Source organism: Lissotriton vulgaris, chromosome 9 (assembly GCF_964263255.1).
Source record: "Lissotriton vulgaris chromosome 9, aLisVul1.2, whole genome shotgun sequence".
NCBI lineage: Eukaryota > Metazoa > Chordata > Amphibia > Caudata > Salamandridae > Lissotriton > Lissotriton vulgaris.
Genome location: NC_141697.1, coordinates 568,340,761 through 568,363,674, shown reverse-complemented (window position 1 = coordinate 568,363,674; position 22,914 = coordinate 568,340,761). Strand labels below are relative to the sequence as shown.

The following is a 22,914-nucleotide window of genomic DNA, read 5'->3' as shown; positions in this document are numbered from 1 at the left end:
CTGGTTCACCATGAGCTTCTAGTTCCTTCCTGTAGCGGTAGGTTGGTCTGGCCGGCAGCATGAGTGTAACAGTTGGGGTCTTCTCTCAATCTCTGGTCACAGGGTTTCCCCAGTGGATGCAAGATAGTTGTTCATTTGTATTCAGAGGCTACAGTGTGGATTTGGTATGTGTAATTGCCTCTAACCCTGCTGTACAGCATCTACCCTGGTGAGTCTTGCCACGTTGGGAGATGTGAGCCTGTTGTATGCTTTTCCGGTCACAGAATCTGGGCTTTCTTGGGTATATTTCATGCTATATCTGCACGATTTTACCTTGGGTGAGGGCCCTTTGCTCAGTCTGGCATTTACGGCATCTCCTCCCGCTGTCATGTGTCTCCTCGATCAGGGGTAGTTGGTCCAGCCCTTCCAGCAAAGCCTCTGTTGCATATCGGCTGTATTCCACCACTCCCTTTTTGCCTTACTTCTAGGGCATCAGTTATCCTCTATCTCTGGGCCCAGGGGAGACACCCCACAATTTTGATAGCCTAGCGTAACGGCTAAGCTACCAAATGACACGAAAATCATATGCAAAATGAGGTGGCCTAGCTATTGTGTTCAGACAAACATTACATCTCACTAAGGTGGACATCACCATAAAAGAACAGTTTCACCAGATGCAGTCTTCCTCCTGTAACCTACAACTCCTTTACAGACCTCCACCTAGCAATGCAACATTCACAAACTCGTTTCAAACCAAACATGCCCCAGCCACAATCACTGGCCTAGATGCACTGAACCTGCATCAGATCGGCCACAAACCCTCACAACAAAAGACATTAAATGTGTCGCGCAAATACAGAACTAATTTCCTTTTAAACAAGGACTCTAGTTACAAGGTCAGCTCTCTATTTGCATGATTTTAAACATGACACTAGATACACCTAAAAATCATAATGCATTGCTCTATTGACCATGGAACACTACTCATTTTAGTAAACTTAACACAGTACAGATCTAGACAAATACAGATTAAAAAAAAAGTGGCTACAGGAAGCTTTGGATACCCTGATATCACTAAAAACCACACAAAAGAAATCAAGCACCTGGAGAAATGTAAAATATTAAATTCAAAAGCTGCAATATGCTTGGCTCAAAACAACCTATCAAGACAAACTATAGAAAGTTAACAGATTATACAAGTTAGCTATCAAAACAGCCAAGATATTCAGACAGAATTTAAAATGCCAATAGTGCAAATAACTAAATTGGAAACTAAGTTGCCTTGGAGATCATCCCATTAAAATCTTGCGTAAAGTGGAAATCATTAAAGAGCCAAAGCAGACCATTGGACTCATACACAAAGAAACGCCAGCGCTGACTATTCCAAAACAATCCAATACTTAACCCCGCCTCTGGTTCCTTCAAACTGATTTTACACAATGAATTTATGGACCTGGTCAAAGCAAACAGGCCTGCCGGCAGCCCTTCCAACCAGTGTCCACAGTAAAACATTAAAAATTCCTTAACTAGCGGGAAGGGGTTAGAAGTAAGGAATGGGTATAGCAAAGAAAGAAAAAGGAATTATACGTTGCACAAATGTCTGATCTCGTTAGCCTTCATGTCCACCTGTCCCTCCCGCCTCATCAGACCTCCTCCCGCCCACCACTCCCCCCTCCTGTAGAAAAACGGGTGTGCTACAGCAAGGGTCCTCACCCCCCCCCCCCTCCCTCAGGGAAACGGGTGTGCGACAGCAAGGGTCCTCACACTCCCCCCCCCCCCCCCCCCCCAAGTCTAGCATTGTCTCCTCCGCCGGTGTGAGGGCTGACTGCCACGCCTTGAGTATGGATGGAGAAAGTAAGCATGTACAGCCCCCTGCGGAAACAAAGGAAGGATATGCCTGTTGTTGGTCTTCCTTTGTCGCTTCCTGTCGTTCCCGACGCTGAGGTAGATACGTTGGTTTGTGTGTGCAAGATCGAGGTGGATGTGGTCGCTTGAGTTAAAGGTTCAGGGGTATTTTAGACCAATCAGCTATGCTAGCTTGGCAACAGGGCATTTAACAACGTACGTAAACAGAGAAGAGAGACCTACTAGACCTGCTGCTCACAGCGGCCCTAAAGATAATCCTAACGAACTGGAAAAATACGGCGAAAGCAAACTTGAACATGGATCAACTGGGTCACCTTCCTAAGAGGAGCAGACAACATTACAGGCAACTTCTCGAAGGAACACACCCCCAAGGAGCTCATGTGGGAACCACTCGACAAACACTTCACAATGACCATCCCCCCCCTCTTTCTTTTCCTCGACAAATCAAGAAATATAGATAACACAAATGTACTGTATACAACTGCCAATGTATATGCCACTTATATTTTTCAATAAAAAAACTTTATAAAAAAAAATCCTTAACTAGCAGAATATTGCCAGAGAACTCCGTCATACACCCATTACCTGTTGAACCTAGACTACAGACCAATTACAAATATGCCTTTCCTGGGATAAATTTATAGAAAAAGCAGCATTCACCAAGATGTCACAATTCATTATAGAGAATGCTATACTTTGACATCCAAACAGGATTCCACCCGGAAGAGGCACTATCTGTCCTGGACATCCGAGATGACCTGAACAGGGTTGCTGCACTACCTCGGACCTAACAGACAGAAACAAACAGACCAAAGCTTCATGGTCAATTGACAACACCACAGCAATGGTCTTCATTCACAAAAATTGTGGCCCAACATGCCATTAAAGCTCAAACCTGGACCCGGTTAATCTTGATTTTAGACCAGATTACAAATGGACCTTTCCTGGGCCAAGTGATTTGCAGCATTACATTTACATGAAATCATTACTGACACTGATCGCATTTCACCTCGCATGCATACAACTATGCAGATGACAAAAATACTCCTTTAACAGTAAAGCCCCATAGACATTAGAAACTCACGAATTTGGGTGCCTCAAAGCAGTTGATCAGTGGATGACAGACATCTCAAATGTAATGCTTTCAAAACAATCCATGGAAAGTTGCAACTCACTGCCTGACTATATGGCAACAGCTTCAAGTATCTAAGGAAATAAGATACCGAGGAATTAACAATACACCAAGCTATTTATAAATAGCCAAGTGGGCAAACTAGCAAGATCAAGCTTCGATACTAAAAGGATGGCACCCCATCCCCCCCCCACACGGTCCAGAATCTTGGTCTAAAATCTTGTATGCCAATAGCATCTACCACCTTTGAAAAAGAGTCTAAGTGGATGCAAACTTCGCTGCCAGACTATCTACAATCCGCAATTGGGTTACTGGCTGCCACAAGATCCACATTTCTGTATAGCTTGTTGAGTCATTGAAAGCTTGAACCACAACTACTCGGGAGGAATAAAATCAAATACATGCAAAAGGAACCTCCGCTCAAAAGGCACCTTTCCTCACAATCCCACCATACAAACAAGCCATCTGAGATGCATTCTTTACTCAAGGAACTGTAGAACTCCCTTCCCCCAAACATAAGATCGAATAACTCATCTTCGATGCTTTTAAGACTTAACTCTGCCTGACATACCAAGCTCTAAAAGTGTAGTGTCCCTCTATGTGAGCATTTAGGAAGGGGGGGGGGGGGAAGACTATGTACCTACTGGTGTACTCTATAGGAAGATTTACACTAGTTGTGTTGGTAATACAGATATTCGTTAGTTCTGCTAGACTGTTCGGCTTGTAAATGTACATATTATATCTGGCTATCCATTTATATAGATCACTGCATAAATTAACTAATGCCTACAATTGCTCAACTATTTAATTGAACAAAAGAACGAACAAATTTCCTCGAGGTACACTTTAGCAACACTCACTTAAACCCAATTCTACTCTGATGCCCCAAAATAAAAATTTAGACTACCCCTCTCAGCATCTTTTCAAACCTTTACTATTCACAGCTCCCAAATTAGCCTCTAAACCCTTCCTCCTTTTACTCCTCCCATACCTACTGCTATAACCCCCCCCCCCCCCCCCCCAAAAGAATTTAGACCCATGCCTCTATTGCTCCATCCACCCAGCAACAAACTCCTATGGCCACTGCTCAAATTATTGATATTTCCCTATATGAATTCCCTAATGATGCAGTTTGCGCTCTAGAGTAGCAGGTTACTTGCCAAAGACAGTGACCGGGGTACAAAACGAAACACTCCTCAAAGGATTTAATATCACAAATGTTTTGCACCATTATATGACAGTCACTGCATGACGTGCAGTTGCAAGTAGATTTAAGAATCTATAACCAACTACAGAGGGCCCTTGCAAAGTTATTACTCCGTAAAAACCACTGAAAGTTGCACGTAATGCACACTATCTTCCCACCACACCTAGTTGCAGGCATGGTTTGACAAAAGCCAGTGAACACCAACGTAATTTCTGTAGCATTACATCCATCACTCTAATACCAGGCTTGTGTCTAATCTTGTGGCCCTCAAAGTTGCTCGATCACCCTACTAACTCTAGTAGCTGCCAAAGGACTGAATCTTATTTACAGCTGTCAACCTCCCATCTGGACTCTGCTGCACCATCGTACTGGCCCGTGCACACCTTCTGGGCAAGGTTTGGACAATTTATGGTTAGACCACTCCCTCAAATTGAAAGCAGACCTCCCTCTAAACTACTTAAGCTTATTTTAAATTATGAAAGCTCTGATGTGAACAGCCAATCACCTACCACTTTTAAGTCATCAACAGGGTTCCCACCCAGACAATATACAGATTTAAACAAACTACAAGTTACCAGGTGCGCATGCATGTTTTAACAAGTTCTGGGAAGCCTATAGACCAGTGGGGGTTCTTACATTACATGTTCACCATAAACCCAGAATCAGGTGCAAACTGGTTATTAAGTAATGAGCACTAGAAATAAGTAAATGCAATAAGAGATTACGAAGCTCCAATTTAAACACTTTAATATTCACAAAGCAGGTTCAGGACTACAGCAAAATGTAGGTCGTCATTTTGAACTGGCGGGCTTCACACCTGGCTTTGCAATCCAAATCTCCTAGAACGAAAAAAGCATAAATATGAATTAATTACCCTAAGACACGACATGTTTTCTGCATTATTCCAGTTTGAGCATCAGAGAACACCGTCAGTCACGGAATATTCAGACTGGGGCGGTATCAGGTTCATCATTTACTCAGACGCACATTGTATACTCGAGAACTTCTCACCTGGCAGAGCCCTGGGCAGCATCTAGACGAGGGATCACAGTCAGAGGTTGGCACGGTTGAGAGACCTGGGCAGAGAGAAGGGTACACGTGTTACATACAAAGAGGTAACGGTGCAGTTACCTAGTCCTGCTGTACTAACATGCCTCCGCCCTCACCCACAATACAGCACCGTTTTTCTACTACAGCACATTCCACAAGGGGCATTTAATGTGGGGCGTTAAACGGGGAGAAGCATTATGAAAACGAGTGCAATTGTACTATCTTCGTGTTTAGCTGAAAGCAGAGCAGTTAGGGGTCAAGGAGGCTGATTGCTGCAACCAGGGGCATTTGGCCTCAAGTGGGGGGTTATCCAGTCACCGGGTCTGGTGTGCGTTGAGGGCAGAGAACAGGCCTAGCACAATTTGTTCTCTTTAGTAGAGAATAATATTTACTAAATGCCTACAAAACATGACAAAAAAGGGGAGGCAGGGGAGTTCTTGAAACTCCCCCATTTTAGGATTACTTCGAATGCCAGCTGTCATAAGTTCAGCTGGCAGTGGTAGACTACAAGAAAGGGACCTGCTGAACGTGGCTGTTGTGGCAGGTGGGACTACATCCCCAGCATACCTTGGAAGAAGCCACACTAAAAGTAGGGGTGCATGTGCAGTACTAAGCAGGGCCACATCCCTCTTGGTCCAATTTCCTCAGAACGACGTTTCAAATGCTCCATCACTAACTCAGTGATCAATATAGAACCCCATTTGAAGGAATAGACCTAGTGTACCATCAATCCCTGGATTGGTTGCAGGCCTTGCCCATAAGCGCTCCGACACCTTCGGGTAATGTTCGCGCTACATATAATCGCATTAAATAAATTAGTACTGCTGGGGAAAGTGAGATATCTAGGAGGACGCAGCCTCAAATACCTGGGTCACTGCTTGACTAGATCCCAGCTGGAATCAACTGAGCCTTGTGCAGTGAACAAATATCATCCCCCCCCCCCCCCGGAAAAAGAGGCTGGTAAATATGCTTAACTATTGGCAGAATCGGTTTAAACCACTGATAACCCACCTACACACTGCATGCCCTCCATATGCCGTGGTATTGAGGTGTGCCTCTTCTCTGCAGGCAGTACTTCACTGGCTCATGAGAAATCGGGGGATGGGGGGGGGGGTCTTTAATAATTCGAATCTTAACAGCTTAATTGGGCACTGCTCAATTCAGACAGCAAAGGCTAGTTTTAGGAAACAAACTTGTGGCAGTCCTAAACCGTCGGTCTCAGCCACCCTTTTTGAAAGTATATTCAGCCCTTTATTTTTCTATGAAACCCATTTGATTGGATCATTTTCATATTTGAAAGGAGGGAAGGTCTGCCCAGGGCGTAAACATTGTAACTTTTTGAAGCCCATTTTTATTAACGCTCTGGATTGACCAAAATCACGGGGCTTTTAGTTGAAACAGAACACTGCTCTTTCAGTGTTAAAGCAAACACAATGCATTTTTCCAAGTGTATATGCACATACATGCAATTTTTTTTAACTCAGGGAAGCTAGTGCACGTGCTTTAGAAACAAGATAGCCCACACTACTTCAGCAAAAGAATGCTTTGGGATGAGCATGTGCGAGCTTCACGAAGCAACAGTGAGCGAGTGCAGCAGGCATATCTAAACTGCATCTGACCTGGTCAGCCAGCCCATCTGAACATGTTGCGATAGCCGACCAGCAGGAACCTGAATGCGATAGGTCAAACAAGGATTGCTAACTTAAGATGGTTTAATTTTAAGCTTAAATCGTGTAAACTAGGGTATGAAATGTATAAGTCTATATGATCTAATTTATACCAAAATAAAGGACTACAACAATCTAAACCCGCCGACATGGGCTCAGGTGTGAAATGATTTAGGGGTATAAACCGGTTGTGCTGCACTGATGGGGTGGTCTTAGAGGTACAAATAATGGAGATCTGGTAAAGGCAATTTAGAAGACACGCCACCTTCAGCAGCACGGCTCGTAAAAGCCAACCTCCCTCCCCGAAGAAAAGGCGCATAGAGTGTGAGGTCCTAGTCCACATCCGGCCCTCAGTGCCAATCTATACAATAGCAGCTTACCCATTGCAGTTGTCGCTCTTTGACCGAGTACTTTCAAGTCCTGCCACAACGTGGGAGTTGAGGATTTCCAAACTGTGAAACAGGAGAAGGAGTTACAACCCACATCTCACGATTGCAGTAGATAACAGTACACTAGTTTAGCTTCAGTACACTCGTTTAGCTTCAGAAAGTACCTATCAGTCACATAAATCAGACTGGGGCGGTAATGGGTTCATCACAAAGCTCACGACAGGAAAATAAAGAGCTGCTCAGTGTTCAGCACCTCAAAAGCCATCTAACGCTTTGATCCCACTAGCATCCCCATCATGACATGTGCCTTACCTCTGCTCCTTACGAGTCAAGACGCTGCATCCCTGGACTGAATCCTGCAACAGAAAGACTCAGTAAATAAATGTATAAAGTCAACAAGACCCCAATTCACCCAGTTAACAACGCCGCCCCTTACTAATTTATTTATTTTATTTTAAAAGTTTTATATAGCGCGGACAAGATCTTTGCAGATATCAGAGCGCTTTACATAGAGGGATACATGATGGGGCGTACTCATACCAATACATCAAAACAGTACAAATAGGTTACATAGAGGGGTATATGAGGGGGCATAGTCAGATAGATACATCAATAATTCAAACAGTACAACTAGGTTACATACGGGGTATGTGAGGGAGACTACTCATACAAGTAGGCAAAGGGGTCAAGCAGGTAGAAGCATGTAGTACAGTGTTAACAGAGTTCTAGATACTAGTTCAAGTGTATTTAGCCATGAGGATAGCTTTTACTTCTTTTTTAACCGCATCGCTGCGGCGGCTTTTCCCGCTGTGCGCGGCATTTTTAAAAATCCCGCGTAACGTGACAAAGCCAGCTAGTCATCCGCGCAGCGCAGGTAACGCCCATGACGAGCTGGCTTGGTCATTAGCGTCGAAGGGGTTAAAGAGTGTAGTGGATGGGATAAGCCTGGTTTCTGAAGGGAGAGAGTTCCAGATCCTAGGTGCCATTCCAGAGAAGGAGCGCATATGTTTTTTCCTTCCGGAATCTTTGCGGTTTCAGCAGAAGATTGTTTGTGCCTCTAGTGTTTCTGGTTCCGCCAGATATTGTCAATTTCTAGGCGAGGTAACCGGGTGATTTAAGGTGAACCGCCTTGTGTGTCATGCAGGCGATATTCAGGTGTATTCTGGCTTCAAATGGCAGCCAATTCAGGGCTCATGTGGGAGTGCTTTTTAGACCCAGTGAGGGGATGACTATAGCTTGTACTGCGGTTTGGAAGTCTTTGGCTGGGAGGAAGGGTTTAAGTTCTCAGAGTATTGATCTGGAAGTTCGCTCCCTTAGTTGCCTTGCTGATGTGTTGCTGCATGTTGAGATTGGTGTCAAGTGTAATGCCTAAAGATTTTGCTGAGTCCACGATGGTGGGTTGGACATTGAGTGCAGTTAGGTGTTTAAGCCAGGTTTGAGCAGTGGAGCTCTTAGCTGGAGGTGAGATAAGAAGGAACTCTGTTTTCAGGGCATTGAGTTTGAGGTGATTATCGGCAAGCCAGGATTGGGTGCATCTGATTGTTGCGTTCAGGAGCAGGATGTCATGGGGAGATTGTAATTTGAGATAAAGTTGGGTGTCATCGGCGTACATGTGAAAGTGTACATTGGATGCTTGTAGCAAGGTGGTGAGTGGTTACATGACTAGGTTGAACAGAGTTGGGGATAAAGAGGAGCCCTGGGGGACTCCTAGCGTTACAGGTATTGGCGAGGACATCAGGTTGTTGCTCTTGAATTTCTGCGTCCTGTTGTGGAGAAAGGAAGTGAACCACTGAACAGTTCCAGATAAACCCATTCTTGTGTTTAGGAGTTCTAGCAGATTCTCATGTTTAACGGTGTCGAATGCTGAAGAGAGATCAAGAAGGATGAGGAGGCAAGTGTCGTTTTGGTCTAGCATTTGAAGTGCGTCGTCAATTATGTGCGTCATGGCCGTTTCAGTACTGTGTCCGTGAGGTGATTGGATGGTTTCAGGGTGTTGAGCAGTTTACCAATTTCTTCTTCAGAGTATGTGCCAAAGGTTGACCATGTAGCATTGTTTTTTGGTTCAGCGGTTGCTGGGCACTGGGGTTTGGAATGGAGGCTTGCATCAATAAGGAGATCGCTTTTTATGTTGTCAGTTTTTTGGATAAAGAAACGGCGAAGTCTTCACAGGGGGGTGCTTTACAAGCAGTGTTAAGTGGTTGGGGTTGTTCCTTGGATTGTGATCTGATGAGCTCAAATAGTTCTCGGTCTGTTTTTTGCCTGGTCGAGCTGGAAGGCTGAAGAAGTCAGATTTTGTAAGTTTTATTTTCCTGAAGTAGGCGTTTCTCTTTTTCTTCAGGTCTTTTAGGTGCATTGCAGAGGGAGCTGCTCTCCAGGTACGTTCAGCCATTCGCATGTCTCGTCTATCCTCATTGAGACTCCCGTCGTACCATGGGTTGGAGATTTTAGTAGTGGCTCTTTTCAGCTGCATAGGTGCAGCCTCATTAATTATTGTGGTCATAGCATTGAGATAGTGGTCAGTCAGGGTTTGAACATCCATATCGTCTGTCGGTGGAAGTAGGAGATTGCGCCTGTTGGGGGGCAAAGAGCCTGGGTTGAGTTTTTTCATGTCTCTTTTCCAAACTTTCGGTTTGGGGAATTGAGTCGGGTTGACTAACTTTTTCATTGATGAAGAATGTGATAATATGGTGATCTGACCAGTCACAGGGTTGGATGACTCGAGTATGATAGAGTCCTCTTTGGAGATGATCAGGTCAAGGATAGAGCCTCTCGTGGGTCGGGCTGTTGCATATTTGGGTGAGGTTAAGGGCGTCAAGGAAATTTGAGTCTATTTACCACCGCGTCATTACGATCGTTCCAGTGGAGGTTAAAGTCATCAAGGTATATTTGGGTGAGCTGCCGCCCGGAATTGGTTGAGATCATATCCATGATTTGTTGGGAAAAGGTGAAGTTGTCCCTGGGAGGGTGGTAAATGCTGTGAAGAGAGCATATCGGTTTGCCCTCACTGATAATGTCGAGGCAGATGTATTCACAGGAAGTTGGAGATGGTAGTGAGGCGGAGTTGGCTCTCCGAACAGAGATGTTGTTCCTGTAAATGCAAGCGATTCCACCCCCCAGTTGGCCTGATCATGTGGTAGTTGGGTTGGGGGGGGGGGGGGGGGGACTAGAATGTCCATTATAGGTGTAGAAGATTCAGTTAGCCAGGTTTCAGTCAGTATGATTATGTCGAGGTCCCGCGATAAGAGGAGTTCTGCAATGGCGGCGGCATGTTTCGAGGCCGATCTACAATTGAGGAGGGTGCATTTGAGACGGGGTGTGCTGGGGGTGGTGGGTGGTTTAAGAGCGAGGGGGACTCTTCTGAGGTTATTGGGGATGAAGGATCTGCTGTTTAGTGTGGGGGGTCTAAGGGGATTTGAGTGTTTCGAGGGAATGGTGAGGTGTGGGGTGGTTGTGTCATTTTGGGATGCTGGGTCATAGGAGCGGAGAAGGGCGAGTGTGTCGAGATCAGAAGTAGGGTTGTGGGTACGACGAGGACGGTTGTTGCGATTGCGAGCTGGCATTGAGGTCCGGTTGGGGGAGAGTTGAGTGGGAGAGTTAATTGGGAGGGCGGAGGACAAGATGGGTTGGGAGGTGAAGTTGTGTGCGGGGTTGCAGGGACGGCGAGGGGGCAGAGGGCAGAAGTTGCGACTATGAACAGGTATTGACGCCCGGTGTAGGGTGTGGGTGTCGGCCGTAGGGGAAGTGGCCAATTTGGGCGGGTGTGTGAGGGTGTCTGCTGGGGGGGGGGGGGGGGGAAGAGTGGCCAGTTTGGGGGGCATGGAGAGTAGTTCTTTGATGATGTGTATGTCTTCTTTGATCTGGAAGAGTGGCCATGATGTTGTCCATCGTGGGGTAGATGGAGGGGGTGTTGTCCATCGTGAGGTAGGTGGAGGGGTTGGGGGTGGTAGTCAAAGGTGAATGACTGACCAGGGAATTCGCGTGCTGATGGGAGGGTGGGCTGGTGTTCGAACGGCGTTGTGTTAGTGTACCGGGTGATGTAAGGGGGAGAGAAGTTTTGGGCGGGAGAGGAGTGGATGAGGTAGGTAGGAGGTTGGCGGTCTGGGTGAGGGCATTGATGGTAGGCAGGCGGATCAAGGTGTAGTCTGGGAGACTGATAGTGGTGGTGGGGGTACCGGTCGGGTAGTGGGGGCTGAGAGTAGGAGGGGAGATGAGATTGGAGGTGGCCCTGTTGTGGGGAGGGGGAGTTAGATTGAGAGAGGATGTGTGTTCTGCGTGGTTAGTTCGAGGGTAATGGGGGCTGAGTATAGGGGGGATAATGAGGGGGATTTATAAATAGGGGTGTTCTGGTGTTGAACTAGGTTAGGTGTGTTGTGGGAGGGAGCTGTGCTGTCTGGGGTGAGCGGGGTGTTAAAGCCATCTGTAGGTGTGTGAGTAGTGTTGATGAAGAGAGTGTGGATGCCCGTGAGTTGGTAGAAGGGGTGTGGGTGGTGTATGAGGGGGAGCAATCTGTCAGTGTTTGAGGCGCGTGAGTCACCTGCCCGGTGCTGAACTGGGATAGAAGAGTTGCGGGTGGGAGATGGGGGTCCGGGGTAATAGGTGTGTCCCTAATTGAGATGTTGTTCCGCGAGTTGGAGGTGCTCTTTGAGAGTCGGGAACAAGTTGTCTAGTAGTTCCAGGTTCCTGTCTGTGGATTGAGATAGGACAATCCCGTTATTGTAGATAGTGATGGTGGCTCTGCCTGGAAAGAGTTGGGATGGCGTGATGGAAAGAGTTAGGCTGTGAGAGGATTTCTTGGTGGAAGAGACGTTGAGTAGGGTGTGGAACGCCTTTTGCCATTGAGCTCTGCGTGTGGTGTGGAAGATGATATCAGTGTTCAGGGATCCATTGACCGGTGAGAAATAGGTGTCAGCAAAGGGTGTTTCATGGTGTGACCTAAGGAAGTTGTGTTTAAAGCATTTAGCGGCTTTTTTGGTGAGTGTCGGTGGGTAGTTGATTTTATATGTGTGATTGCCGATAGGATCCATGATGGGGCGGTGGTTTAGGTGTGTGGGAGACTGCAATATAATGGTATACATGTACAGGAAAACAAGTACGTAAAGTACGTTACACATTAACAAAGTGGTACTAGTGATCAGTCAGCATCCCAGATATCAGGGTGTGCAGAGGCACAGATACATACATAAGTTACACGGTACTGGAGTGAAAATAGTGATCAGCCAGCGTTACCAAAGTGACAGAGTATGCAGTCGAGCAAGTGCATTCAGTAAGTATATTGCAAAGTACAAGAGAAAGGTATAATACCAGTTACATGGATCAACAATGATCCTAGGGGGCAAAGGTGACACTAGTGAGCATCCAGAACTATACGCGGTAGTAGTTGGTGTATTACAGGAGAGTAGATAAGGGTGAGTGGGTGCAGGTTGTAGCACTGTGCAGAGTATTGCATACTACAGTAGAGGTATATTGTATGTGAGGTAGCAGTCGGTGCGTAACAGGAGAGAAGAAAAGGAGTGGGTGCAGGTAGAGGAAAATGTGCAGAATATAGGAGAAGGTATAATACTGATGAGAGCAAGATCTGCAAGATGTGCAGTCTTGTTTCAGTCTGGCCATTTTCAATGCACCACAGACCACACCAAAATCCCAATACTTCACAAATAACCGCAGTTTGGCTACATCATAAACACCAAGCACTACAACACCAAGACTGAGCGGTATATGCCAGTTAAAGCTGAATTTGGACAGCTGAACCAAGTCTGTCAGACTGTTCCATCGGGAACAAGTTGTCCTCTTATCACACCGGCGGTGCCAGTGGGTTCACCTTTGCAGGTTCTGGCACCAGACAGGTAGTAAGACGTGTGAGGATTTCATCATCTCGACTGGTCCCCGCCGCACATGCAAGGCTACGCATCACACCCCCTTCTATAGTAGATTTAAGACGTGCTCACCTGAGAAACCCAGAGAGGCTAGACTGCACCTGTAAATCAAAAGGAAATACTTTACAAAAAATCCTTCGGAAAGAGGGGCGAGGCAGGGAGAAGGGTCCCATCTAGTCAGGATAGCGACGAGAATTATCACAGCCAAGGCTCAAGGTATAGTGGTTACAAGTTCATCACTCCAAATGGGACTGCAGGCAACTGGGAAAAGGCAGGATTCAGATTGAAGCCATGAGGCACACTTTAGATAAATCGGTTGGGCGGGGGTGAAATGCGAGCTCTAGCATCCAGTAATTACCTGCAAAGCAGTTCATCCCAGACTAGGATCAGGATGCCGCTTCAATCTAAAAGACAAAGCAGGCACATTTTAAACACTGCCCCGTTAACTCGTCACCTGCATCGTACAGACGGATACACAACACTCCCAGAACCCCACACCCCAACTGTCAGAAAAACAAGGTCTCATCAGAATTTCAGACGAACGAGATTCCATGAGTAAATCATCATATCAGTGCGCACATCCAAGACACCCACAGCGCGCCCCAGAAAACAACTTACCCTGTGACACTGCAAGACGTCTGTCAGCCGTGGAGACCTATCGGGAAAGCAATGTGCATGGTGAGGTAGTGTGCAGCTAGAGCAAGAACATTTCCCCGCTCCTCAGCGTTGTCTCAGTTGTTCGGTACGTTTCACAAAGAATCAAAGTGAGCTAGTGTACTCATCACAGACAGCGCTTGGGAATGTAACCTGCATCACAGATTAGTGTACATCTGATCTAGGAAGGCCCCCTGGTACAGATCTTACCATATCCCTACTCCTTCCCTGTGGAAGGCTGGGTCCCAAAACATGCATGCTTGGTTCTTTACCGAAAAAGCAGAAGCACCACGCGCTAGTGGCACTAATAGCACAGCTACCTGGGAGGGGGCGGAAGTATAGGCCTCTACAACGTTTCCTTGTACCCAACCCAGCTAAAGAGATGCAGACCGTTCCCCACACTTTCAGAGTAGTAATCCATACCTTGAAAGGAGTCCGCTCAGCTTCAGTACAGCCACCTACAAAGTAAAGACTGCATCAGTACGAGACTTACTAAGTAAACATTTGAAAAAGGAGAGGGCAGTCAGATCAGGGCTTTGGTGACTTAGATGCCATAAGACCGAAGTCGTCCAGCTAGTAATGGGTTAACCCATATCATCCTCTCAGACTACCGCAGCCAGCCTAGAAGTAGCTTTAAACGTAGTTTACCTGCCATGCTTGCTTCCTGGCGAGTCAAGACGGATCTGAAAGAAAGACGCGCAGGTATAAGAGCATGTCGAAGAGTCACACCATCACGTGCACCCTGACCGCTTTGCCACCATCAGAACTCCACCATGCTATGAGTGTTCTTCACAGAGGTTCAGACGAACGAGACTTAAAACATCATGTGGAGGTAAAGAAATATCAGACCCCTGTTCTCCCATCCTGACTGAGGAGCACTTACCCCTTAGAGTGTCCATAGAAGGAGCCTCACCCTGGAGGGAAAAAAATACAAGTTGTTAGTCGTGTGAGCAGTACCAGCCAATAAACATCCAAGTGGTTGTCTTGCGCATAACACCATTTTCTGGGCATCGCCCGCCCTTTCATTCTGTTCTCAGATTAAAGATGGCATCACCATAGTCAGCCATATGCTTGTCTATAGAATTCATCACGGAACAGAACCCTTGAAGTGCATTAAATGTAGTAGAAAGAATTCGGGGCTACTGGTTTGGCCTCATAATTTAAAGTCAGTAACCGATTACAGTACGTCAAACCGGACTAAGAAACAGCACATAACTGGGTGCGGGAGATGGAATTCCCAAAAACCCGCTCTTTCCTCGGTGCCATGTACGAAAAAGATCCCCATTGAAGGAACTTTATTGCAGAACCAATTCTACGAGGGGAGCTAAAAATTGTTTAGAGCAGTTACTTTTATGTTATTCCTAATCTGCAGAGAGAGGCCTGTGTGCTTCTAACTACTCAAAATGGCAAAAAACAACGTTGCTTTCACCCACGCAGCTCAAACCTCGACGCGTTGTTTGAGACGCTCGACATAAGTAATTGCTCCCAATAGTACCCATTTTACAAATGTCACAAGTGCGCCCACTCCAAAATACCTCATTTGCAGAGGGTAAACCACAAAGCATGAAAACCCATGATATGGAGGTGCACAAACGTACCTGGAGAGTCAGCAGGGTTGTGTATCGCGCTTTGCAGCAGGACGAGGCCTGAAAGCAAAAAAAGGATGCATTAGTTTCGACACAACTAGTCCTACTCATAAACGGGACAACTAGCTCAGCGACAGAATACATCACCAAAGGTCGGCCATGCGCTTGTTAAACTACAGAGTGGTTCATTACTACATTCTAGGGAGTTAGTGTGAGCAAGTGTGAACCAAGTGGTTCTCTTGCCCATGACACCATTTTCTGGGCATCGCCCGCCCCTTGATTATTCTGTTCTCAGATTAAAGATGGCATCACTATACAGTCAGCCATATGCTTGTCTATAGAATTCATCACGGAACAGAACCTTTGTAGCGAGTGCATTAAATTAAACGCATAGAAGACTGAATTCTGGGCTACTAGTTTGGCGCAATAATTTAAAATCGGTGATGTTTTATACTGATACGCATTGAATTAATTTGCTGCAGAACCTGCCAAATTCTACGAGTGGAGCGCAGTTATATTCCTCGTCTGAAAAGAAGGCCTGTATGCTTTAAACCACTCTAAAATGTTCAAAAATAACGTTGCTTTTGAGCCACGCAGCTCAATCCTCGGCACGTTGTTCAAGACGCTTGACATAAGTAGTTCACCCTCTCGAGCACTACTAATGGTAAAGTGTCAGTTCACGTAGTTGCTTAATAGTGTGGGGAACCGGTGCACCAATGTCAGAAGAGCGCACACTCCTCACGAGACAAGTCTTTATTAACCCCTGCGCAAACACCAAGTCCCATCGTGCCATGAAGGTACACAAACTTACCTGCAGAGTCAGCAGGGTTGTGTATCACGCTTTGCAGCAGGAGCGCAAGACCTATAATAAAAACATGGAAGCATAAGAGTTTCACAGACACAAATAGTCCTAATCTAAAAGCAGGGCAACTAGCTCAGCGTTAGGATACATCACAAAAGTTCAGCTATGTGCTTGTTAAACATCATCGCTAGACAGTCTTCAGGCATTTTACACTACCGAGTGACTACTACACTTTAGGACCACACCTCAAATTGCTTGCAGATGAACATACCTGGTTGTAGCCGTTTCGACATGCGGCGAGTCATTCTAGGGGAGGAAAAGAAATCCAACGTTAGATGTGCTGGAAGGAAGCACATTAACACCTCGCACATGTGGTTAGGCTATGCTGCTCAGGATCTGGTAAAGAAGTCTCCACTGACAGTCAGAAAGAGAGAGTTCGGTTATCATCGTCGCAGCACTGCATGCCCCCCCTCCAAAAAAAATATATGTAGATAGCCTGCGGTTATTGGCCAGCAATGTCAACTGTGAAACTGGCCTAAGACTTCTCTATTTCTATGATCATTGCATATATACAGCTCTTACTACACCCGACGAGGCGTACAAGGACCCTAGGCAGTGTGTTAAATGTATAATCGGACAATTAATGGCGGTATTCTGCTCAATGACTGTGGGGGGGGGGGGTTAAATTTGGTAATAAGCCGTAGTGTTTACAAATCAGTTACGCTCCTGAACCGGAGGCAGTCACCAAGACTCATTAGAATGGACATGCCCTACGAGCCGTAATGTCCATTTGAAGACGAGGGACACTGCAAGTACATCAGGAAGTTTATCCAAGTTGCTCATATAAAAACAATTTGTATTGTGACTGCCTCAAGAAAAATAGTTTCTCCAAGGACGCTGTAACTTGCGGCCATACAAGAACATTGAGAAACCAGCAGATTCGAATGTACTCACCCGACTTTCAGTAAGGTCCAGAGGCATATCGCCAAACTACAAAATAAGAAAAGTCAATATTAAAACGAGTTACCTGCAGCAGGAGTGCAAAACAAGGGGGTGGGGAGGGGTGAGAGTCTAGATAAAGTTACTAGTAAACTAACATTTAATAAAGTGGCACAAGTCACACACACACGTGGGCGCAGTCTTACTCAGAGAAACACTTCCGCACGGACATTCAGAACAGGTCTGTGAAAAGTATCATCATAGGAAGACTGCTGAGAGGGCCATCACCCACGTGGTCGACTTAAGTTCCGGGGCTGGGAGTTTGCTCGCACTCGGCCCCTTCATATTTCATTGTAAAGAATCGGGTAGATTGCGTTTTACTCGGTATCTAGCGAAACATTTGGAACAGATATCCACTGCGTTGCTTACACCAGTGCATTGTGTGTGCTCATACTAGGGAAGACCAATTATGCAGGAGCAGCAATGTTTTACTAATGCAAAGGCAAAAAAATAAAAAACGCACTGTATTAAACTGCACTGACAGCCACGTCGCAGAAAGTGCGTAAAAAGCTCTGGCTGAGCGTGCAGACGCCGGATCGCGTAACGCCCCCTCCAGAGTGAGGGAACTATGCATCCAGCAAAGCAAATAAAATTGATTCGACACAAAATTCGGGCACAAACGAGCGGGTCAAAAGCCTTTACCGACCGAAGCCGCCAAACTGCGAAATACACGACGGTAAGGCACACGACCAAAGATAAGCAGCTTACCTCACGAACGCAGCGCTGCAAAGAAGGCTGAGTAAATGGCGACCTGCCCTTATATAACCCGGTACAGGGCATGCTGGGAATTATGTCCTTTTTAATGGGCGTGTCGTGAAAAAAGAGGGGGAGTTTCAAAATAAAAGTGTTTTAGAGGCACGTGACTCTGTCAGGGGAACTAACTGAACGTACTTACAGACAGTCCAGATTTAAAAAGTAATTTACGAGAAATTCGGAGGTCTGCGTTCTCTCGCTTTATAGTCCACTGTTGGTAATTTAGCAGATTATTCGTAGTAAGCGAGGGAGAGGGTGTTGCGTTACGACCAGAGCTGCCATTTTGAAAGTGAGGAACCATTTTCTAGCCCGGCGTCGGGCGGCTCATTGAACATCCCGTGATTTGGCACAATACACAATTTCCCGGTGCCTATACATATGTGACCTTGTGTAAGGTAACAGGTGCTCACGTAAAGCTTTCTAGTGGCCTTGGGCGAGTTCGCGCTTTATAGCTGCAAAAATACAAGTTCAGAAATTAATAGGAACAATGAGAAGTTTGCTAGCTTCAGCGTCTAAAAGGGTTAATCTGATAAAGGGAGGCGAGGCTTATACCGTGTGCCCTTCAATTAGCAGCTCATACCAAAGGTTAGAGGAAAAAAACGAGCATTTGCAATGCAATAGGTCTCCCATTTGCGAGAGTTTGAGCTATTGGCATTGGAAATGGCAATGCCTTTTATTAATGCATTTTAAAACCTGCACGCTTTGCGTAAACAAGCACTTTGTACTTCTAGCTCGTGCTTATGAGAAGCAAAGCTGGCTGTCTCTTTTACTGACAGCCTTGCTTTATGCAAGGACTATACCCACAAAGTGCGTGTTATTGTACCGTTTGCAGGTTTTCCAAACAAATGAATAAAAGGCATTGTCATTTACAATGCCAATAGCTCCAACTCTAGCAAATGCGAGACCTTTTGCATTGTAAATGCTTGTTCTTGTAGCTCTGTCCACACAGTATACCGTTGGGTACTGAACTGTATCATGTTTTGTGCTACTTAGTACTATGCTATACTGCTTTGCACAGCACAATACAGTACTATATTATGTTGTGTTATATTCAAGTGCACGATAAGTGGTCTACTTGTATGTTTTTAAAAATTATTATTTGCCTGGCAGTAGACACATTTCTTAAATTTCCAGCGTATTAGGGCACTGTGCATTCGGTAGTGCATTTCCTTGAGCAGGACGTAGGAAATTGTTTTCCATGCTGTCGCTCAGAGTTGCTATCTCTGAATAACAATAAAATGTAAGAATCAAAATGGCTGCTTCCCAACAGGCTACATCCCACCCCCTATTTCTGGCGGGAGTCCTACTATGGGACTTCTGGAACAGTAGAAAGGGATGTACCAAGCTCACCAAACACACAGCAATGCCGCGGATGGAGAGCAGTATTCTTACGCCTTGACCGGCAACAGAGACACTATCACTACAGAACAGGAACATCTTGTTAGCATTTTTAAAATGTTGTCAGCTTTGCTTTCGGGTCGCTGGTGAAGTTTTAAAAAAAGGCATAATGTTATGCTTTGTCAAACTTAGAAAATTTGCACAGCCTTGGTTGGCGCACAATCTTTAGCAATGCTTTATTCCGAATTGTTGGAAATCGTGTGTCAAAGTCTGCTTAATAAAAGGAATACTTGCTCTTTGCTGAGTTAGTGCTAATGAATAGTAACATAGTTATTATGTTAAAGAAAAAGGATTTGAGGATGTGTGCTGGGACTCCAATTACTGTTGGAGGTTCTCTTCAATTTGCAGGATTTTCTGTTGCTTAGATTCTATTACAAGGCAGGAACCTCATTTACGACTCATCGTCCGAGGAACTCTAGCAGCAGAAATAAATAAATACAAAAAACTTTCTGTTTAACATGCAGGAAAAGAGAAGTTTTTGCTTTTTGTTTGCAGGTTAATAATGTCTGTAGCAACACCTACAGCATGCACTCGCAGGACTGTGCACTAAGGACAAAGGCTGTCACTGACACTGTCTGCACTTCTTAGAGGGTTGTTTTCATTTGGTGCTCTTCAAGCTTGAAACTTCTTGAGGCCTCACCAAAAATAAAAACATTCATGCATGGCAAGCCAATGTCAACGTTTCTATTCGTTTGACTTAAAAGCATGAATATGGTTTAATGGGAGAGCATGTTTAGATAAATTGAGCTTTAGAGATGGGAAACATGGATTGGTGCAAGGAAAGATGATTGGGTGGAGGTATGGGTGGCATAATGTATGGGAATGGCTGGATGCTCTGGTGAAAGAGTACATGGATGAATGGGTGGAACCATGTCCAGGAGAGTGTGTCTGTAAAGGTGCATGGATGGATGAATGAATGCTCTGCATGATGGACAGATGGATGGGTGGGTAGATGGATAGATGGAAGATTGCATGTGGATAAATGAATGGTGTTCTTGTGAATGCGTATATGGATGGGTGAATGAGTGAATGGCAGCATCTGTCTAGGAAGGATGGATGCATGCATGCATGCACGACCAGGTGAAATCCCTGGATAATGGAAACGGTTAAATGGATGGATAGTATGCATAATTGATGCCTGGATGAATAGATGGTACAGTGAGTGCAGCTAGTTGGATAGATGCTTTGGTCTTTGCTTATTTTATTTGTTTGCAAAATAAGTGCTGGTGGCCAAAGTCACAACATTGCTTTATAGCTCACTCTGTTTCCGGCAATCTTACTCGGGAGACTTCACAAACAGACATGCTTATCAAGTCCCTGTGTTGCACCAGGTACTTTCTACAAAAACATATTGATACACAATGCATGGACATTTCAGAGGCTTATTAAGGCCCCTTGCTCTTAAACTTTTCATTGCTTGTAGTACATGTTTGCTAGCACACAGATATTTTCAGTGAGGCACTTTGTACCCATGTGCTGAATACTATCATTGCTAGTTACCATTATCTTTCACAGCCGTGAAAACGTTTTTATGACGAAACACATGTTGGCTGTCTGTTTGTATTGGTTAACACGTCCAGATCAAGGAATGTGAACTAGTGTGGAGACAATAAACCACATGCAATATATCCTCACCTTTGCAGAAAGAAACGTGTTTTCCATTGAATTCATTTCATGCTCGTGGAATACTGTGTTTCCTTCCGTATTTTCTCTGATAGCTACTGGCGGGTAGCAGGTATGGGGCTTCAATGCCCAAAAGATCACCTGCTAGAAGGCAGTGTGAGAATACTTTGGGCATGCTCTTTTACGTCCAGTGGAATAAGAAATGCAAAAATTCGTAAGTCTCACAATCTTGGTTGCATGGCTGCATGCTGTGTTGCAGAAGACTTAGTCTAGCTCACGTTACCTAAAGTAAGCTGCTTCTATACAGCACTGCATCAGTAGAGGCGACTATGTTTCTAAGTGCTGATCCACGCAGATATCCTGAAAAACCATTACTGAATCAAAGCACACACATGGCAATAAAGTACTTGTTTTGGAAAAGTGCATGATGACATTTTAATGTCTGTCATGTTTGCAGGTCATTATATATAGCACGTCAATATGAGGCCCGTCCGTGTATACCAACACCCCACTTGGAGACGATATTCTAATGGGTTGTTGTTCAAGTTGCAGCTTTTCTGGGTGTGCAAAATATCTGTTCGTCCCCCAACAGGAGAAGCTCCCATTCACGGTTAGTTTTCCCTTATTCCCATATAAATGGATTCGGTGCTCAGCTGTATGCGTGTGCTACCTACTGTGAGTGTCTAACACCCTTCAAGACTGGTTTTTCAACACTGCGTTCATGTAAACACAAAGTATTTACTGCTAGCAATACTTTTGCTGTCTGTCTACATATAATGCTCACAAAGCTATTTCAAATGTATTTCATGTTATCAATCGAATGCAGTGTGCCCACTGTGAGATGCAGGTCACAAATTTGTATTCTACTAGTATGGTTGATTTTATCCGTTCATGGTGAGAACAAGTCTGCAGTGAGCAGGCTGTGCGGTGTAAATGTTTTAAAAGCAGTGAATTACTGCCCTGAAAGGAGAGAGCTCCCTTTGCAGTTCACTTGACGACATGGTTAGACTCTGCATACAAAGTGGTTTCAGAACCCTGTTTAACAAGTGTTCTGTGGATTTATCAGACAAGACGTGCGGGCTGGCAGGGTGTGGCCCGGGAAGAGAGACTCAGGATACGAGGCTCTGTAGATTTTGAAAGCTCTTGTCCTACACGTCTGTGTAATGAACTTCTCATGCGTTTAAGGGAGGCCGCTCAGTGAAACATAAAGAAACAAGCATTGGCCCCGGGGAATGCAAAGATGGGGGCTGCAGCGGGAGAGAGAGGCGGAGGGAGTTGTGTGCACGCATGCGCCGGCAAACATGCAAGTGGTGCGCGCACAGCAGCGCCCAAAGTGAAAGTAATTACGTCACACTCCAGATGGCGCCTAGGACGCAGAAAGCTGGCAGCTGTGCACGTTCACCCTCGCATGATCGCAAGCATTAGGCCAGCAAAAGCCCGTGGGAAGCACTTTTAAAACCCACTTATTAAAAGTCGAGCAACAGCGCATGCGCTGCTGCAGGCTCGACCTAAAGAAAATAGGCCTTTCATGACAAACGTGTCAGTAAACTAAATCATGCAATATAATAGTAACTCGTTCCATTGTACTGCTTCGTTACAGTGGTAGTGTCACTTCCTCTTTTCTTGCTTAGTAGCGAAGATATATTTATTGATTGCTCCCTCTTGATCTTGTTTCTAACTGTTCAACACACTGGAACAAGTACCTCCTAATCATCGCATTTCCTTGAAGGTCTATCCGTTTAGAGCACTGCCAGCAAAAGATACTAGCTATTTGACCAAAGTGAGCTATTATTGCTGTGGATGCTGGGTGAACAGGTTTCACATGATATGAGTTGTTTCACATTTCTGGACCCGAATTCCCTCATCCTCTCCTCATACTCCCTTAAGTGAGGTACCGTAAATAGTTTCTGATTGTATTCTAAGGATGGGTGGGAAA

The 22,914-nt window shown here is 45.3% G+C and overlaps 1 long non-coding RNA gene and 8 other non-coding genes across 9 annotated transcripts; all 9 read right to left on the bottom strand.

Annotated features, from left to right (window-relative positions):
* Window positions 1-4,914: 4,914 nt before the first annotated feature.
* LOC147691823 (uncharacterized) lies at window positions 4,915-17,938 on the bottom strand. Its single transcript, XR_015299967.1, has 15 exons — window positions 17,913-17,938; window positions 17,160-17,195; window positions 16,477-16,511; window positions 16,215-16,265; window positions 15,416-15,463; window positions 14,701-14,731; window positions 14,466-14,500; window positions 14,241-14,275; window positions 13,782-13,818; window positions 13,522-13,567; window positions 13,236-13,264; window positions 7,603-7,646; window positions 7,282-7,353; window positions 5,196-5,260; window positions 4,915-5,023 (listed from the first exon to the last, which is right to left on the bottom strand). It is a non-coding gene; the product is annotated as an uncharacterized LOC147691823 (long non-coding RNA).
* LOC147691831 (small nucleolar RNA SNORD31) lies at window positions 5,095-5,164 on the bottom strand. The gene has a single exon (XR_015300216.1). It is a non-coding gene; the product is annotated as a small nucleolar RNA SNORD31 (small nucleolar RNA).
* Window positions 7,439-7,506, bottom strand: LOC147691830 (small nucleolar RNA SNORD31). Its single transcript, XR_015300213.1, has one exon. It is a non-coding gene; the product is annotated as a small nucleolar RNA SNORD31 (small nucleolar RNA).
* Window positions 13,042-13,166, bottom strand: LOC147691829 (small nucleolar RNA SNORD22). Its single transcript, XR_015300228.1, has one exon. It is a non-coding gene; the product is annotated as a small nucleolar RNA SNORD22 (small nucleolar RNA).
* LOC147691828 (small nucleolar RNA SNORD30) lies at window positions 13,665-13,734 on the bottom strand. Its single transcript, XR_015300233.1, has one exon. It is a non-coding gene; the product is annotated as a small nucleolar RNA SNORD30 (small nucleolar RNA).
* On the bottom strand, window positions 13,890-13,953 carry LOC147691827 (small nucleolar RNA SNORD29). Its single transcript, XR_015300236.1, has one exon. It is a non-coding gene; the product is annotated as a small nucleolar RNA SNORD29 (small nucleolar RNA).
* On the bottom strand, window positions 14,847-14,913 carry LOC147691826 (small nucleolar RNA SNORD27). Its single transcript, XR_015300227.1, has one exon. It is a non-coding gene; the product is annotated as a small nucleolar RNA SNORD27 (small nucleolar RNA).
* On the bottom strand, window positions 15,691-15,759 carry LOC147691825 (small nucleolar RNA SNORD27). Its single transcript, XR_015300224.1, has one exon. It is a non-coding gene; the product is annotated as a small nucleolar RNA SNORD27 (small nucleolar RNA).
* On the bottom strand, window positions 16,590-16,660 carry LOC147691824 (small nucleolar RNA SNORD26). Its single transcript, XR_015300234.1, has one exon. It is a non-coding gene; the product is annotated as a small nucleolar RNA SNORD26 (small nucleolar RNA).
* Window positions 17,939-22,914: the final 4,976 nt, after the last annotated feature.